We start from the raw sequence: 6,000 nt of genomic DNA on the forward strand, positions 1-6,000 counted from the left end.
CGACCTCAGTGACCCAACCACTATCCCGGCTTTAAATAACCAAATCACTCCAGCCTGGCTGTTACCACTCCTTCCCCACATACTCTGATGCTGTGGAACATTTGAATAGCCAGAGCAGCCCAGACTGACTCCTGTCCCCACCCCTGACAGCCTGCCAAGAGATTTCCAACCATCCCTTTACTTCCCGAGTGAAGTTGGGAACAGGAAAAAAAAAAAAAAAAACCCTTCCGAATGTGTCCATGGAACTGGGGCAAAAAGGGCAGAAGACAGCAGGACCCAGCAGCCTCACGTTCAAATCGTGGTGTAGGTTCCCACTGACCGTGTGGACCTGGGCAGGCTGCGTGACCTCCGTGAGCCTCAGTTTCATCAGAACAGTTAGGAAGCCACCTGTGAAGCACCTGGCGTGCCGCTCAACATCCAGGGGTGTCCTTGGCGATCCCTCATCCTCCTGCACAGCTGGCATTTCCCAGAGAGGTGTTTGCGCCCCAAATCTCAGAGCCTTCCTTGTCTGGTTTCTCTCACGCCCACATCCAATCCACAGGCAAACCCAGAATGCAATCAGTCTCACTGCTTCACTGGTCCCTCCAAGGATCTTATACTTGGGTCATTCTGATCGCCTGCTAACTGGTCTCCCTGCTTCTGCTCCAGCCCCTACAGTCCACTCTCAGACCAGGAACCAAAAGGATGCTTTAAGAACAAGAGTGAAATCGTGTCGCTCCCTCAGCCCCTGCTCTGCAAAAACCCTCCCCCAAGTCTGCCTCCCAAATGTCCAAAGACTCACCGCCCCTCACTCAGAAGGGACTTAACTTCAGGCTTGCAGACCACAGCCCCCTACCCCAAGTCACTTACACCCGCAGGCTGAATTACCACCCTTGTAAAGGGGAAGATGACAGATGAAAGAACCTCCAAAGGTTCTTGTAAGGATCGAACCAGATAATATATCTCAGCCCGTAAAACAAAGATGCAAAGTCAGTGCTCCTCAGATTCAGCTCCTGCTACTGTCACTATCCACTGTTCCCTGTCTCTTTCTTACCTCCTCCCCTCCTCCAAATCCCTTTAGGCTCCCACAGTTGCTACTCTGGAGAGAAATCGGTGTTCAGTCAAGGCTGTCTGGGCCTCCACACTGGCTCAGCCTCCCCACAGCCTCTTTGCCAAGTTGCTCAAAATCAGGGCCTCAGCTTCCCCAGCTGTATAATGGGGATAACAATACCACCCTCGAGGGGCTCTGGAAGGAGTAGACGCCACAGTGTATGTACAGCCCCCAGCATCTAGCAGGGCCTCTGATCATGTTGATCAGCCAGCTGGTCAAGACATTAATCAAGGGTCAACTCTATGACAGAAATGGAGGGCGGACTTCTACGCAAATGAGGGGTGCAGGGAGCGGCCCAGGCCCTGTCCTTTGCTCCCTCATCCCTCTACCTCACACCCACAGCCAAAGGCACCTCCCAGGTATGCTGACAGCCCAGCGATAAGGTCATGAATTATACCTGTTCTCCACCCATTTGGAAAGGGACCAGTCAGCTCAATGACTCTGCAGTAGCAGAGACATGGGGGTGGGGGTAATAAAGGGAGTAGCAAGAAGGGGTCCCCAACTTAGTCTGGGGTAAGGCTGGGAACTGACAGTGCTCATAGGAAGCTTCTGGGGGAAGGCGGCGTCTGAATCCAAGCTTTAAAAAAAGATGAAGCGGGAGGGAACAGTGTTGTAGTCAGAGGAACAGGCTTAAGCAAAGGCCCGGCAGCAGGACTACAGGGTATGCCAAGAACTCTGCCTGACCTGAGCCTCCTGCCTCACCGCCCTCGAACCCAGGTCAGGGGATGAACAAGGTGCCTGAGGCCAGTCTCATCCTGGTAAACTAGCTCTTTATCGGCCCTCCCCAGGTGCCTGCACCTGCCATATCTCGTTCATCTCATTTATTTCAATGAGAAATACCGGAGGTGAAAACTCAAGTCCTGGGAGGTGAAATCATGTGATCAAGGTCACAGAGACACATGGTGACATCAGGATCGGAACCCCGGTCTGAATCCCATGCCCCTGCTCCTTCAGCACCCGCCTTCTGGAATCCAGAATCTGGTGGCAGAATCTGGTCAGACAGTAACTAACTTGGCAGAGAGGTCGAAGGACTTGTCCAAGGTCACACAGCTGCAAAGTGTCAGAACCAAGATTTGGACCAGGTCCCAGCCATACACCTCCTGAGTTCCCCACTCCCAGGGCTCAAGGCCCACGTGTAGCAGAGCACAAATAGGAAACACACAACCCCTCACAACACTGCCATGTAAACCAGCCAACCGGGAAGCACCAGGGCCCTCAGTTCTTTCTGACTCTGGGAGGGCCTTGGACTTAACCTTCCCAGGATTCTGGTTACTTCCCACTTAGAAACCCAGGGGATTGATTCAACCATAAACACCAAGTCTCTCACGTCCTTCCCCAAGAACTGGGAAGACATCCTCACGGCCACAAGATCCTTGGAGTCAACCACCAAAATCCACCGGCTCCCAACTCAGCCTTCCAGAGTTCAGTGCTCAGCAACTAAGGCAAGGAGGTCTCCGAGGCCTTGACCCCAGGGGAGGGCACGAGCCATCACAGGCAATTTCTATTCTGCTTCTGCTTTCAAAAAAAGAAAAAGAAAGAAATAGCCTCGAAATCCCTTTTTTGTTCCTGTTTCTCATCCTCCCTGGGTAACTTTATAAAAGTGACTTATGGTGTAAATACAAATGTGGCTGAGATTGAACAAGATTCTACTTTTCATGTCCTTCTATTCGAAATAAACTTCTGGGAAAGATAAATATCCTATGATACTGCTTATATGTGGAATCTAAAAAAAATGGTACAAATTAACTTATTTACAAAACAGAAATAGAGTCACAGATGTAGAAAACTTATGGTTAGCGGGGAGGGGAAGGGAGGGGGGATAAATTGGGGGACTGGGATTGCCATATACAAACTACACTACATATAAAATAAATAACTAATAAGGACTTACTGTATAGCACAGGGAACTCTTCTCATTACTCTGTAATGACCTATATGGGAAAAGAATCTAAAGGAGAGTGGATATATGTATATGTGTAACTGATTCACCTTGCTGTACAGCAGAAACACAACATTTTAAATCAACTATACTCCAAAAAAAAATTAAAAATAAAATAAAAAATAAACTTCTGGGATACAAGGACCCAGAACCAGGAAGCAGGGGAGTTCTCTTCAGTGCTCTCTGCACACGTTAAGAGAAGCACAGAATTTCATGCAAAATCCCACGAAACAATTCTGTTAGGCTTTGCTACAGTCGCATCCCTGAGAGGTAACAGCCCATCCTACAGCCTGAGGGATGTTACTGCTGCATCTCACACCCACCCTGCAGCAACAAAGCGATACATATTTTCTTTTTTTTTATACTTAAAAAAATTTTTTTATTGAAGTATAGTTGACTTACAGTGTTGTGTTAGTTGTAGGTGTACCACAAAGTGATTCACTTATATATATATATATATGTATATACTTTCTGAGATTCTTTTCCATTATAGGTTATTACAAGATATTGAGTATAGTTCCTTGCGCTATACAGTAAGTCCTTGTTGGTTGTCTTTTTTTTTTTTTTTAATCTTTATTGGGGTATAATTGCTTTACAATGGTGTGTTAGTTTCTGCTTTATAACAAAGTGAATCAGTTATACATATACATATGTTCCCATATCTCTTCCCTCTTGCGTCTCCCTCCCTCCCACCCTCCCTATCCCACTCCTCTAGGTGGTCACAAAGCACCGGGCTGATATCCCTGTGCTATGCGGCTAAAGCGATACATATTTTCATTGGAGGAACAAAGCAGTGTCAGCTGGGGCAGATAGGAATGTGCATTACTTCAACTTTTTTTTTTTTAGGGCAACCTGTGAGCACCTACTAAAATGTAAAACAGGTATATGCTTTGATCCAGTGCGGTGCAGAAACACACACAAAAATAGTCACAGAAGCATCATTTGTAATAGAAAGAGAAAAAAAAACAAGAAACAATTCAACAGCTCGCGAATGGGGGTGGTCCCTTAAATGATGGGACACACACATTAAAGAATGCTCAGTAGCTGTTGGAAAGAATGAGGAAGATTTACACGCAATTTGATCTGGAAAGATTCGTGAGGTGGATGAAAGAAGAGTTGCAAACTAAAAAGCATAAATATAATTACATTTTTTAAAAGGCTGTCTGCTTATAAACCCAGGAGGAGTGGTTACTTTTGGAGAGCGGGAGAAGGCAAAGGGTCTGACCTGACTTTTTACTGATTTAAGTGCTAACATAATGGATGAGATTTTCTGCTCTGTGTTTTTAAGTGTTTTCCAAATGAAGACGTGCTTTCAAAAATTTCCTCACCCGCAATTTTCCATCAACTCCACTCAGCCAAAGGGCTCTTTATGGGGTTCCTGGCTTGGCCTCTTCCAGAGGAGTTTCACAGGCTCCAGGTAGAGGGAGAGGGAGGGGGGAGGGCTGCAGCATGATTAGGCCATTTCAGCATCAAGGAAACCTGCAGTGAGGATCGTCCTGAGCTGGTACACACGGGGCATTCATATCTTTGTAATAAGGGTAACTGCCTGAGGCGGCCAGGAACCCCTAAATTAAGACTCCCTGAAAGACTGTAGCTAAGGATTATGGTCCGAGCCCCAACGCAGGGCCCTTAAGCATAGGGTGAAGAAGTGGCAGATAAGCCCCAATTCTCCACACAGCCCTGGAATGGAGGCCTGGGTGGCCCAAGTACCCAGGGGAAGAAACTGAGGCTCAGAGACTCTTCAACTTGCCCAAGGTTACACAGCTGGAACAGAAATTCTAATTACACTGACTGACAAGGCCACCTGTTTCCCATGCGCGTGCCACCCCCCTCCATACTTTCTCACTCTAGTTCAAGATCAGGGTGCTACAAGAGCCCCTCCCGGGCCCCCTCTGGAATCCAGGCGCCAAGCGCCCCCCGCCCCCCATCGAAACTGGACACATCTTTCCCGCGAATTCTTCCGCTATGGGGGTAACGACCTCTTTGGGGTTCCACAACATAACCAGGAAAACTCAGAGACGCACATAATGATCCGTACAACTATTGCGGGGGGAGACGGAATCTTGAATCCCCCGAAAGCTCTATTTCTCAGGGCGAAGGGCTGCGCCTGGAATCAACAAGCCCTGGGCACAGAGGTGGTCAGGAGACACGCCCGCCCCCCCGGCCACCGGAGCCTACACCACCAGCGCTCGCACGAACCCCAGACCGCAAGCCGCGCCGCTTCCTCCAGGCTCTCATTCAAAGCCGGACGGACCCAGGACACCAACCGACGAAGTGGCGCCGGCCCAGAGTGAGGAAGTGGCCGGCGACGAAGCCCGGACCCCCGCCGTCTCCGCGCCGGCCCCGGGCACAGCGGGCGGGGGCCCCGACGGCGTGCCCCACCCCTGCCAGCACCGGCAGCGCCCGGGCACAGGTCCCCCCTGGACGCCGCTCCCCGAGCGCGGGTTCCGCGGGCGCCCGCGGGCGCTCGCACCCGGCCGGGCCACTCACCTGGCCGCGCCCCCGCTGCGGGTCCCGGCTCTGGGGTCCCGCGCGCAGCCGCCCGCCGTCCTGGCTGTGGGCACTCCCTGCCGCGCACGCCCTCCGACGCGGGCGCCGTTACTTCTGCTTCGGCCGCGGCCGCGCGCCACGTGACTCCTCCGGGGCCGCCCCCCGCGCCCCGGCCCGCCCCACCCCCGGCCCGCAGCTCAGGGCACCCCCGGCGCCGCGTCCTCCCTGGGGGCGGACCAGGCCTGGGACCCCGCCTCCGTGGGCCGAGAAAGAAACTGAGGCAGGGGGAGGGGATCGACCTGCCCCTCCTCACTTGCAAGGTGGAGAGAAAACTTCCAGATAGACTAGCTTTTATGGAGCTCCTACTGCACACACGTGTTTTACATGCATTTAATATAATCAACGGGAATTGGCAGGTCATGGCCCTAATTTGAAATCGTTACTGAGGCTGCGCTGGTGACCGCCTCTTACTACCTGGGGC

The 6,000-nt window shown here is 51.2% G+C and overlaps 1 protein-coding gene across 1 annotated transcript in view; it reads right to left on the reverse strand.

Annotated features, from left to right (window-relative positions):
• PLCG2 (phospholipase C gamma 2) overlaps window positions 1-5,636 on the reverse strand; it is a 146,280-nt gene extending 140,644 nt beyond the window's left edge. Inside the window, exon 1 of the mRNA XM_004280106.4 lies at window positions 5,520-5,636. The gene's annotated coding sequence lies outside the window, so the exon portion shown is untranslated. The remainder of the gene's footprint in view (window positions 1-5,519) is intronic.
• Window positions 5,637-6,000: the final 364 nt, after the last annotated feature.

The sequence above is a fragment of the Orcinus orca genome, chromosome 20 (assembly GCF_937001465.1).
Source record: "Orcinus orca chromosome 20, mOrcOrc1.1, whole genome shotgun sequence".
NCBI classification, from domain to species: Eukaryota; Metazoa; Chordata; class Mammalia; order Artiodactyla; family Delphinidae; genus Orcinus; species Orcinus orca.